The sequence below is a fragment of the Arachis stenosperma genome, chromosome 3, assembly GCF_014773155.1.
Source record: "Arachis stenosperma cultivar V10309 chromosome 3, arast.V10309.gnm1.PFL2, whole genome shotgun sequence".
Classification (NCBI taxonomy): domain Eukaryota; kingdom Viridiplantae; phylum Streptophyta; class Magnoliopsida; order Fabales; family Fabaceae; genus Arachis; species Arachis stenosperma.
Window position 1 is genome coordinate 43,327,065 of NC_080379.1, and position 13,853 is coordinate 43,340,917.

The 13,853-nt window shown below is 36.6% G+C and overlaps 1 non-coding gene across 1 annotated transcript; it reads right to left on the bottom strand.

Moving 5' to 3' along the window:
• Positions 1-8,940: 8,940 nt before the first annotated feature.
• LOC130972237 (small nucleolar RNA R71) lies at positions 8,941-9,044 on the bottom strand. Its single transcript, XR_009083429.1, has one exon. It is a non-coding gene; the product is annotated as a small nucleolar RNA R71 (small nucleolar RNA).
• Positions 9,045-13,853: the final 4,809 nt, after the last annotated feature.

The window sequence follows — 13,853 nt, forward strand, 5'->3', positions numbered from 1 at the left end:
CCTTATGCATTCTTGGAGTCATGCTTATTTGAAATAGCATAAACGTGATATAAGAATAATACAATTTAGCTTATATTTTACTCAAACTAAACAAAAATATGATGTTCATAAAATTTGTATTGAAGAAAGAAATGACTCATTAGCTTAGTTGGTCCATTATAAGGGCTTTGACTAAGTATAAGAACTTGTTTGAAAAGAAAACAAATGAAAAGTGCTACACAACTAAAACTGTGTTTGAATATTTATGCCAGAATCATATAACAATATGATTAACATAAAACTTTACCTATTAGGTAATGAAATAGCTCATTTCAATATAGAATTTTGACTTTAAACGCTCCAAAATCATGACAATGACTAATTCTCCAAAGAAACTTCACTCGTTAGGTGTAATTTCACAACTCAAAAATATTTTTTTAATGAACAGCCATTCTATCTACTTGACTTATGTCAAAATTATGTATACCTCTTTGTATATTTATAGTATCACCATGGTCTTTTTATCATTTGTAGATTAATTGATCATTCTATAATAAATATCCTAATTTAAGAAGAGTGGTATATGATAAAGTATATATGTATGAATATTTAAAGATACTTTATAATTTTCCTTAAAAGAGATGAAATAAGAACTTCATTTCTTTTTTTAAGAGAAATAATTTTTTCATTTACAAGACATACATATATATAGCAATCTAACCCAATCAACACTCATTTAACGCCACCAAGATTTGATTTTCTTAGCATAACAAAAAAAAATTAAACAACTTTTTTCAACTCATTGTCAATTGACTGAGCAAAAAATTGATGGGAAGAAAGACATTATATCTAGCCTCCATGAAAACTAAACACATTCACAGTGGAGAAGAAAAATCCAATCCCATTCAAGAATAGGGACTAAGTCAGAAAAAAATACGCACTGGATACAGAGATGTGGTGGTCAACTAAAAAGAAGATATCTACCTTCTAGAAGAGAATCCAAGTGATAGTGACTAAAAAGTAGGCCAAATAAAGAGAAAGAATTTATTTTGGGGGAAGGAATGAGGGGTGGGGGAAGAAACCATCGAGAGAATTTCGGGAGGGATGAGGGTGTTCTAGTTTTAGTTTTTTTTTAAATAATTAATTTTTAAAGAGGGAAAGTTTAGTTAAATTATCACAAGTTTCTTGTCTCAAAGAGGGAAATGGATACTTGATAAGTTGTCCAATTATAAATTTTTCACTAAGCAAAAAAGATCTTGGAAAAAACTTCGAGCTTCATGATGGAGCACTTTAGAGTCTCTAGACGAAGACCCATATCTTTGATAAACAGATCATGAATCTTGTTAAATTTTCTCTGCACAATAGTTTGGAAATGAAAAAATTTGTGTTTCTATCACCATATCTAAACAAATTCTCTAAGAATTTTTAGTACCATAATAATTCTTCTTATCTAAACAAATTTTAGCCTATTTCTGAACTTTACAAAGATACTTCCAAAAACCTCAGAATTGAACTTTTTCAAACCTTGCGAAACTTCTACAAGACTTATCATTACATTAGGTGGTTAGTTTGACCAAGACTCTCGAACAACATCAATATAATGGAAATGCATTGACCAAGCTACTTAAAATCTGAAATGGCGAACACTACAAGAAATTATCAAAATAACAACCAATTTAGCGACCAATTTTTATCGATTGCTAAACACCTAACAACTGATTTGACGACCGATTTGGATAGTTACTAAAACCTTGGTCACTAAAGCCTAAGTTTTTGTTTTGGTGGCTAAATCGTTTGCTAGTTAAAAAATAGCGACCGATTTAGCGACCTATTTAACGGCCAACTTTTTGGTCATAGTAAAAGCTAAACGATTGTAAAATCAGTTGCTATTGTTTGGCTGCTAAAATCAATTGCTATGCTAGAAGTCTCATGTAGTGGAAATCCTTTATGATGAGGATTTTCATGACATCTAACCAACAAGAGACGATGATTTTAATGGAGCCTATTAAGCACTTCAATATATGCCTAGGAAAATTTTAGATGCTAATCTTATCAATAAGACTTCTATCCAGCTTCTTAGCAATTTTCTTATTTTTTTGAAATTTTTTGAACCAAGTATATCTTCTTCCAAAAGGCCTCGTATAAAAAAATCAACCTCTTCAAGACATAGCGAAATTGGTTGCCTAAGCTGTTGAAAAATTACTGCTTTCCATTTTTTCATAAGACAAGGTTTCATTAAAATCTCTTATAACCAACCAAGGCAAAAGAAGAGATTTGGACAATTTGTTAAGATGTTCCAAATGATTAAGAGCCAGTTTGGGTAAACAACTTAATTAAGCTCTTTTGAAAAAAAGAGCTTAAAATAAACATAAGAACTTATACTAAAAGTAACTTATAAATAAGTTATTTTGTATTTAGATTTTTATCATAGAAGTACCTATTTTAAAGTTATTTTTAATAAATAAGAGTGAAAAAATAGCTTTTGAAAAAGGAGATAAGTCAAATTTTTTTACTTCTTCAAAAGCTCTTAAACAACTTTTCGAAAAGTTAAAAGCATATTTTAAAAAATGTACTAAACAACATTAATATAACTTTTCATAAGTCAAAAATTAAAAAAAATAGTTTTTAAAACTTTCCAAATGGGCACTAAGTCTTTTGCTAGCCCGAGGACTATCATACCCCGCACTACACACCCAAACATACTATTTTCAGCTTATTTCAATAGATAAACTCTGTTCACAAGAGTCAATTACTTTGCATTTCATATCTGAATCAGCAACAAGAATTCAGATACCCCCATATGACCTATAACTTCAACAATACCAACAATAGTAAAATCCAAACTCTCCAAAAAGGATTTTATGTTACCAAAACTTATACGAGTTTCAACTATAATGAAAATAGAATGATGAGATTTCCTAAATAATTCCTTACAATAGACATGGACCATCTTATTTGATGCATCTCTAATATTTCAAAATAAAATAATTAATTTTGTACAATCCATAAAAAAAAGAACCAACAAAATGTGAGAAAGATTACCCAGAAACTAATCTGCTTTGTTAATTTATCCATTACCAGAAATATGATGAACCCCATTGATAAATTCACATTTTATGGTATTTATTTGCTTTAATTGAGTAGATTTTATTGACTTCTCTTGCATTTATTCATTGAAATAGCATAATTTTGTGAATTTCTCCTAATTGTGCCTAGTTATAAAAACCATGCTTTTTGTGCTTAAAATTGCTAATTTTAATTTCACTTCTATTCTATTCAATACCTTAATGTATTTGTTTAAGTGATTGAAGTTTTAGAAGGCAAGGATGGCTTGGAATGATGAAGGAAAAGCATGCAAAAAGTAGAGAATTCATGAAGAAGTGAAGGACTTGTAGAGCTATCAATCTTGACCTCTTTGTACTAAAGTAATCATAACTTGGGTTGTAGAGCTCCAAATGAGGCGGTTTTAGTGGCATTCGAAAACTAACATTCGAGACTTCAAAATGATATATAATTTCTTACGGTGGACATGTGTTAAGATCTCTGCGTACGCAACCAAAGTGTCGCGTACGTGGAACACAAAAAATGTGACTCACTTAAGGCAACACGTGATCAGTGATTTCTGGAGCATTTTGGGTCCAATCCTATCTATTTCTGATGCTATTGAACCAGGTATTGAAGGGGGAATGAATCAAGTGGGATTCACCACAGGTTGGGTTTGAAAGTCGTGTGATGGGTGACTATCCAACACGATTCGGAGAGCACTTGTTGTCTGCGTTGGTGAATGGAAGCCCCTCTACCAAGCAAGAAAGAAGTGACTATTCCCCTGTCCATTAGGTTAGAGGGAGTCCCTATTGATGGAAGAGGGGCTCTAAGCGATCACAAGCAAAGACGTGTTTAAGTGAAAGCACCTGGGATTATTGAATGTAAATCTGTGCACGAGCCTATGCAAATAGGGTTACCACTAACCAATTACGTTACGACCACTTAACAAACTTGGTTGACGAACATGGTTTATGCGCCGCTAATATAGCGACTTGCCGAGCATTTGCAAAATTCACACCATCCATTTCAAATAGGACTTGTCCCGTGGACACACGAGCAATCCAACCCGTAGGATTTCCCTTTCCTCTTCCCATTCTGACTTCTGTAGGTTTCCCGGTAATAGGGATATCCGCGAAAACAAACCGAGAGAAGGAGGAATGCTACCTTTTGGTACTAGTCCTTGCCCTTTGGGGCTCATCCAACTACAATTCTATTGTGCCATACCGAGCGAAGAACATATCAAGCAGGAATGAATAGTTTCACAAGAAGTGTAAACATCACTAGAAAAGGTTCACTATTATTTTCGGTTGGACCGATGGCCAGTGAGGCTGGTCGAAGTAGAAGATAAACTAGGAAGTCTTTCTGTTGATGACCTAGTGGCCAGTCCCAGAGAGTTGTAGGTAGATTGGGTGGATTGGGGTCGAATAGCAAGTTCCGGGAACCGGCCATCATAGTATATAAGAATAAGACCTCTGGCCCCAGCAGGTCCCATATTTTGAATTATGAGAGGCAGAGCCATCAAACTTTAGCTTGACTCTACTCTGGACTCTTAGTGGAATTTCTTACTTTAGACGGGGATTGAACCCGTGCGTGGTGGATTCACAATCCACTACTTTGATCCACTTGGCTACATCCGCCCCTACCCCCACACAGGTTTAGTCTCTATCTAGGATCATATTCATTCTGACGCAACCCCCTCCCCCCCCCCCCCCCGGGCGCTATCAAAGAGAAGTTTTTTCCTATAATATAACTAGATTGTCTATTTCTTGTTTTTTGGAATTAGGGGAAGAAAAGCTTCAAACAAAGAGGTTGGACTGTTCACTTCATTGTCCATTTATAGACTAGGGTCATAAAGGTCTATATGAGATCCTAACAACTTCATGGCATGCTCAGTTATCTATTAACTTAGCTATGTTAGGCTCTTTGACTATTGTTGTAGCTCACCATATATATTCTATGCCTTCTTATCCATACCTAGCTACCAACTATGGGAAACAACTATCATTGTTCACACATCACATGTGGATTGGTGGATTTCTAATAGTTGATGTTGCTGCGTGATGAGCGGATAATTTATACGCTTTTTGGCATTGTTTTTAGGTAGTTTTTAGTAAGTTCAAGCTACTTTTAGGGATGTTTTCATTAGTTTTTATATTAAATTCACATTTCTAGACTTTACTATGAGTTTGTGTGTTTTTCTGTAATTTCAGGTAATTTCTGGCTGAAATTGAGGGACTTGAGCAAAACTCTGAAAAAGGCTGACAAAAGGACTGCTGATGCTGTTGGAATCTGACCTCCCTGCACTCGAAATAGATTTTCTGGAGCTACAGAACTCCAAATGGTGCGCTCTCAACGGCGTTGGAAAGTAGACATCTAGATCTTTCCAGCAATATATAATAGTTCATACTTTATTTGGGAATTAACGACGTAAAGTGGCGCTCAACGCCAAGTACATGCTGCTGTCTGGAGTCAAACGCCAGAAACACGTCACGACCCGGAGTTGAACGCCAGAAACACGCTATAACTCGGCGTTCAACTCCAATAAATGCCTCAGCTCGTGGATAGATCAAGCTCAGCCCAAACACACACCAAGTGGGCCCCGGAAGTGGATTTATGCATCAATTACTTACTCATGTAAACCCTAGTAGCTAGTTTAGTATAAATAAGACTTTTTACTAGTGTATTAGTAGTCTTTTGACCACGTTTCATCTTTGGTCTCAATTTTGTATTATTCTTCATCTTGGGAGGCCATTGATCACGTTTTGGGGGGCTGGCCATTCGGCCATGCCTGAACCTTTCATTTATGTATTTTCAACGGTGGAGTTTCTATACACCATAGATTAAGGGTGTGGAGCTCTGCTGTACCTCAAGTTTCAATACAATTACTATTATTTTCTATTCAATTCTCTTTTATTCTTATTCCAAGATATACGTTGCACTTCAACTTGATGAATGTGATGATCCGTGACACTCATCATCATTCTCATCTATGAACGCGCGTGACTAACAACCACTTCCGTTCTACTTTAGGCCGGGCGCATATCTCTTAGATTCCCCAACAGAATCTTCGTGGTATAAGCTAGATAGATGGCGGCATTCATGGAAATCCGAAAAGTCTAACCTTGTCTGTGGTATTCCGAGTAGGATTCCAGGAATCCGGAAAGTCTAACCTTGTCTGTGGTATTCCGAGTAGGATTCTGGGATTGAATGACTGTGACGAGCTTCAAACTCCTGAAGGCTGGGCATTAGTGACAGACGCAAAAGAATCAAGGGATTCTATTTCAACCTGATTGAGAACCGACAGATGATTAGCCGTGCTGTGACAGAGCATAGGACCGTTTTCACTGAGAGGATGGGATGTAGCCATTGACAACGGTGATGCCCTACATACAGCTTGCCATGGAAAGGAGTAAGAAGGATTGGATGAATGTAATAAGAAAGTAGAGATTCGAGAGAAGCACAGCATCTCCATACGCCTATCTGAAATTCCCACCATGGAATTATATGAGTAACTATTTACTATTTTATTTTCTGTTTATTAGTTATTTTTGAACTTATCATAAACCATTTAATCTGCCTAACTGAGATTTACAAGGTGACCATAGCTTGCTTCATACCAACAATCTCTGTGGGATCGATCCTTACTCACGTAAGGTATTACTTGGATGACCCAGTACACTTGCTGGTTAAGTTGAACGGAGTTGTGATCACACGTGCCATTACCAGGGATTATTAAGATCCCAATTCATCATACCATGATCTCTTTGGGGTATTTTTGATAGAGCTAATATTTAAATTTCATACAAATACAAAGAGACCAACTTTGAGGATCACAATTTCGTCCACCAAGTTTTTGGCGCCGTTGCCGGGGATTGTTGAGTTTGAACAACTGACGGCTCATCTTGTTGCTCAGATTAGGTAATTTTCTTTTCAAAATTTTCTTTTCTTTTTCGTTTGTCCAAAAAAAATAATTTTCGAAAAAAAATAATAAAAATCCAAAAAAATTAGAAAATAATAAAAAAAACCAAAAATATTTTGTTTCTTGTTTAAGTCTTGAGTCAAATTTTAAGTTTGGTGTCAATTGCATGCTTTAAAAATTTTTTCTTGCATTTTTCGAAAATTCATATATTCATGGTGTTCTTCATGATCTTCAAGTTGTTCTTGACAAGTCCTCTTGTTTGATCTTGATGTTTTCTTATTTTATGTTGTTTGTTGTTTTTCATATGCATTTTTAGTTTGTTAGAGTCCATGCATTAAAGATTTCTAAGTTTGGTGTCTTGCATGTTTTCTTTGCATCAAAAATTTTTCAAAATTATGTTCTTGAAGTTCATCATGATCTTCAAAGTGTTCTTGGTGTTCATCTTGACATTCATAGTGTTCTTGCATGCATTCTTTGTTTTGATCCAAAATTTTTTATTTTAATTTCAATTTTAATTTTTTTTCTCTCTCATAATTAAAAATTCAAAAATCAAAAAAATATCTTTTCCTTATTTCTCTCCAAATTTTCGAAAATTTGAGTTGACTTAGTCAAAAAAATTTTAAAATTAGTTGTTTCTTACAAGTCAAGTCAAATTTTCAAATTTTAAAAATCTTATCTTTTCAAAATCTTTTTCAAAAATCATATCTTTTCCAATTTTTTCCTCTTTTTCGAAAATTTCAAAAATATTTTTCAAAATATTTTCAAAATCTTTTTCTTATCTTTATATCTAATTTTTGAAATTACACTAACAATTAATGTGATTGATTCAAAAATTTGAAGTTTGTTACTTTCTTGTTAAGAAAGGTTCAATCTTTAAATTCTAGAATCTTATCTTGTAGTTTCTTGTTAGTGAAGTAATTAATTTTTAAATTTAAAAATTAAATCTTTTTCAAACATACCTTTTCTATCTTATTTTCTTATCTTATCTTTTTATCATATCTTTTTCAAAATTTTATCTTTTTCAAAAATTTGATTTTAAAATATCTTATCTAACTTCTTATCTTCTTATCTTTTCAAATTTGATATCTTTTTCAGCTAACTCTTTGACTTTGTGTTTGTTTCTTATCTTTTTCAAAACCACCTAACTACTTTTCCCTCTCTAATTTTCGAAAATATCTCATCTCTTTTTCAAAAATTCTTTTTGTTTTAAAATTTTAATTTTAATTCTATCTTATCTTTAATTTTCGAAAATCACTAATTCCTTTTCAAACTTAATTTTGAGTTTCTCCCTCTCTCATCTCTTTTTATTTATTTAATTATTTACTAACATTTCTCTTCATCTAAAAATCTGAACCCATTCTTCTTCACTCTTCCCCCCTTTCTTCTTCTACTAACATAAAGGAATCTATATACTGTGACATAGAAGATTCCTCTTCTTTTCTTGTTTTCTTCTCTTTCATATGAGCAGGAACAAGGAAAAAGGCACTCTTGTTGAAATTGATCCCGAACCTGAAAGGACTCTGAAAAGGAAACTAAGAGAAGCTAAATTACAACAATCTAAAGGTAACCTTTCAGAAATATTAGAACAAGAGAATGAGATGGCAGCCGAACCCAACAACAATAATGCAAGGAGAATGCTTGGTGACTTCACAAAACCAACGTCCAAATTTGATGGAAGAAGCATCTCCATTCCTGCCATTGGAGCCAATAATTTTGAGCTTAAACCTCAACTAGTTGCTTTAATGCAACAGAACTGCAAGTTTTATGGACTTCCATCTGAAGATCCTTACCAGTTTTTAACTGAGTTCTTGCAGATTTGTGAGACTATTAAGACGAATGGAGTTGATCCTGAAGTCTACAGACTCATGCTTTTCCCTTTTGCTGTAAGAGACAGAGCTAGAATATGGTTGGATTCACAACCTAAGGATAGCCTGGACTCCTGGGATAAGCTGGTCACGGCTTTCTTGGATAAATTCTTTCCTCCTCAAAAGCTGAGCAGGCTTAGAGTGGATGTTCAGACCTTTAAACAAAAAGATGGTGAATCCCTCTATAAAGCTTGGGAAAGATACAAGCAGTTGACCAAAAGGTGTCCATCTGACATGTTTTCAAAATGGACCATATTAGATATATTCTATTATGGTCTATCTGAGTTTTCAAAAATGTCATTGGACCATTCTGTAGGTAGATCTATTCACCTAAAGAAAACACCTGAAGAGGCTCAAGAACTCATAGACATGGTTGCAAATAACCAATTCATGTACACTTCTGAGAGGAATTCCGTGAATAATGGGACACCTCAGAGGAAGGGAGTTCTTGAAATTGATGCTCTGAATACCATATTGGCTCAGAACAAAGTGTTGACTCAGCAAGTCAACATGATCTCTCAAAGTCTGAATGGATGGCAAAATACATCCAACAGTACTAAAGAGGCAGCTTCTGAAGAAGCTTATGATCCTGAGAACCCTGCAATGGCAGAGGTTAATTACATGGGTGAACCTTATGGAAACACCTATAATTCATCATGGAGAAATCATCCAAATTTCTCATGGAAGGATCAACAAAAGCCTCAACAAGGCTTTAACAATGGTGGACGCAATAGGCTGAGCAATAGCAAGCCTTTTCCATCATCTTCTCAGCAACAGACAGAGAATTCTGAACAAAACACTTCTAATTTAGCCAATCTAGTCTCTGATCTGTCAAAAGCCACTTTCAGTTTCATGAGTAAAACAAGATCCTCCATCAGAAATCTGGAGGCACAAGTGGGCCAGCTGAGTAAGAAAGTCATTGAAACTCCTCCCAGTATTCTCCTAAGCAATACAGAAGAGAATCCAAAAGGAGAGTGCAAGGCCATTGATGTGATCAATATGGCCGAATGCACAAGGGAGGAGAAGGACAAAAATCCTAGTGAGGAAGACATCATGGGACGTCTCTCAAGCAAGAAGGAGTTTCCTATTAAGGATCCAAAGGAATCTGAGGCTCATATAGAGACCATAGAGATTCCATTAAATCTCCTTCTGCCATTCATAAGCTCTGAAGACTATTCTTCCTCTGAGGAGGATGAAGATGTGACTGGAGAGCAAGTTGCTCAATATTTAGGAGCTATCATGAAGCTGAATGCCAAGTTGTTTGGTAATGAGACTTGGGAAAGTGAACCTCCCTTGCTCATTAATGAACTAGATACCTGGATTCAGCAAATTTTACCTCAAAAGAGACAAGATCCTAGCAAGTTCTTAATACCTTGTACCATAGGCACCATGACCTTTGAAAAAGCTCTATGTGATCTGGGGTCAGGGATAAATCTTATGTCACTCTCTGTAATAGAGAAGCTGGGGATCATTGAGGTACAACCTGCCTTGTTCTCATTACAATTGGCAGACAAGTCATTGAGACAAGCTTATGGAATAGTAGAGGATGTGTTAGTAAAGGTTGAAGGCCTTTACATCCCTACTGATTTTATAATCTTAGACACTAGGAAGGAAGAGGATGAATGCATCATCCTTGGAAGACCTTTCCTAGCTACAGCAGGAGCTGTGATAGATGTCAACAGAGGTGAATTAGTCCTTCAATTGAATGGGGACTACCTTGTGTTTAAGGCACATGGCCATCCCTCTATGACAAAAGAGAGTAAGCATGAAGAGCTTCTCTCAGTTCAGAGTCAAGAAGAGCCCCCACAGTCAAACTCTAAGTTTGGTGTTGGGAGGCCACAACCAAACTCTAAGTTTGGTGTTAAGACCCCATATCCAAACTCTAAGTTTGGTGTTGGGACTATACAACATTGACCTGATCACCTTGAGGCTCCATGAGAGCCCACTGTCAAGCTAATGACATTAAAAGAGCGCTTGTTGGGAGGCAACCCAATTTTATTTATCTAATTTTTATTTTATTTTATTTTATTATTATTTTATTAGGTACATGATCATGTGGAGTCACAAAAAAATATAAAAATTAAAAACAGAATCAAAAACAGCAGAAGAAAAATCACACCCTGGAGGGAGGACAGACTGGCGTTCAACGCCAGTAAGGAGCATCTGGCTGGCGTTCAACGCCAGAACAGAGCATGAATCTGGCGCTGAACGCCAGAAACAAGCAACATCCTGGCGTTTGAATGCCAGGAATGTGCCTTGAGGAAAGCTGGCACTGAACGCCAGTAACAAACATGGAACTGGCGTTCAACGCCAGAAACATGCTACACAAGGGCGTTGAACGCCCAGAACATGCTATACATGGGCGTTGAACGCCCAGAACGTGCATCACCTCGACGTTTAAACGCCAGAATGGTATGCAAAGGCATTTTGCATGCCTATTTGGTGCAGGGATGTAATTCCTTGACATCTCAGGATCTGTGGACCCCACAGGATCACCCCAGGATCTGTGGACCCCACAGGATCATCTCAGGATCTGTGGACCCCACAGAATTCCCACCTAACATATTCCTACTTTACCTCCTAATCCTATAACACTCTTCCCCATATCACACTTCCCAACAACTTCAATCTCTGAATCTCTCCTCCCAATAAACACTCTTTCCCAAAACCCTTCACCAATCACCTCAATTTCTCTTCCCCATAAATCCCACCTACCTCCAAAATTCAAAATTCTTTCCCACCCAAACCCACCCTAAATGGCCGAACCTACCCCCTCTCCACTCACTATATAAACCCCTCCATTCTCCTTCATTTTCACACAACACAACCCTCTTTTCTCCCCCTTGGCCGAATACACATTCACCCTTCTCCTCCATATTTTCTTCTTCTTCTTCTTCTCTTCTTTCTTCTCTTGCTCGAGGGCGAGCAATATTTTAAGTTTGGTGTGGTCAAAGCATAATCTTTTTAGTTTTCCATTACCATCAATGGCACCTAAGGCCGGAAAATCCTCTAGAAAAGGAAAAAGGGAAGACAAAAGCTTCCACCTCCGAGTCATGGAAGATGGAAAGATTCATCTCCAAAAGCCATCAAGACCACTTCTATGATGTTGTGGTAAAGAAGAAGGTGATCCCTGAGGTCCCTTTCAAGATCAAGAAAAATGAGTATCCGGAGATCCGACATGAGATCCGAAGGAGAGGTTGGGAAGTCCTAACCAACCCCATGCAACAAGTCAGAATCTTAATGGTTCAAGAGTTCTATGCCAATGCATGGATCATTAGGAACCATGATCGAAGTATGAACCCGAGTCCAAAGAATTATCTCACAATGGTTCGGGGGAAATACTTAGATTTTAGTCCGGAAAATGTGAGGTTGGCGTTCCACTTGCCCATGATGCAAGGAGATGTACGCCCCTACACTAGAAAGGTCAACTTTAATCAAAGGTTGGACCAAGTCCTAATGGACATATGTGTGGAAGGAGCTCAATGGAAAAGAGACTCCAAAGGCAAGCCAGTTCAACTAAGAAGACTGGACCTCAAGCCTGTGGCTAGAGGGTGGTTGGAGTTCATTCAACGCTCCATCATTCCCACTAGCAACCGATCTGAAGTTACTGTAGATCGGGCCATCATGATTCATAGCATCATGATTGGAGAGGAAGTAGAAGTTCATGAAGTCATCTCCAATGAATTCTACAAAATAGCCAAAAAGCCCTCCACCATGGCAAGGCTAGCTTTTCCTCACCTTATTTGCCATCTATGTTACTCAGCTGGAGTTATCATAGAAGGAGACATCCCCATTGAAGAGGATAAGCCCATCACCAAGAAGAGAATGGAGCAAGCAAGAGAAACCCTCCACGGATCTCAAGAGATGCATGAGGAAGCTCATCATCAAGAAATCTCTGAGATGCCTCAAGGGATGCACTTTCCTCCCAACAACTATTGGGAACAACTCAACACTTCCTTAGAAGATTTGAGCCACAATGTGGAACAATTAAGGGTGGAACATCATGAGCACTCCATCATTCTCCATGAAATAAGAGAAGATCAAAGAGCAATGAGGGAGGAGCAACAAAGGCAAGGAAGGGACATAGAAGAGCTTAAGGACATTGTTGGTCCTTCAAGAAGAAGACGCCACTAAGGTGGATTCATTCCTTGTTCTTATTTCTTTCTGCTTTTCGGTTTTTATGTTGTATGTTTATCTATGTTTTGTATCTCTACTTCATGATCATTAGTGTTTAGTAACTATGTCTTAAAGCTATGAATAATTCCATTAATCCTTCACCTTTCTTAAATGAAAAATGTTTTTAATTCAAAAGAACAAGAAGTACATGAGTTTCGAATTTATCCTTGAATTTAATTTAATTATATTGATGTGGTGACAATACTTTTTGTTTTCTGAATGAATGCTTGAACAGTGCATATTTTTTATCTTGTTGTTTATGAATGTTAAAATTGTTGGCTCTTGAAAGAATGATGAACAAAGAGGAATGTTATTGATGATCTGAAAAATCATACAATTGATTCTTGAAGCAAGAAAAAGCAGTGAAAAACAAAAGCTTGCGAAAAAAATGGCGAAAAAAAATATTTAGAAAGAAAAAGAAAAAGCAAGCAGAAAAAGCCAATAGCCCTTAAAACCAAAAGGCAAGGGTAAAAAGGATCCAAGGCTTTGAGTATCAATGGATAGGAGGGCCCAAGGAAATAAAATCCAGGCCTAAGCGGCTAATTCAAAGCTGTCCCTAACCAATGTGCTTGTGGCATGCAGGTCCAAGTGAAAAGCTTGAGACTGAGTGGTTAAAGACGTGATCCAAAGCAAAAGAGTGTGCTTAAGAGCTCTGGACACCACTAACAGGGGACTCTAGCAAAGCTGAGTCACAATCTGAAAAGGTTCACCCAGTTATGTGTCTGTGGCATGTATGTATCCGGTGGTAATACTGGAAAACAAAATGCTTAGGGTCACGGCCAAGACTCATAAGTAGCTGTGTTCAAGAATCAACATACTTAACTAGGAGAATCAATAACACTATCCGAAATTCTAAGTTCCTAGAGAAG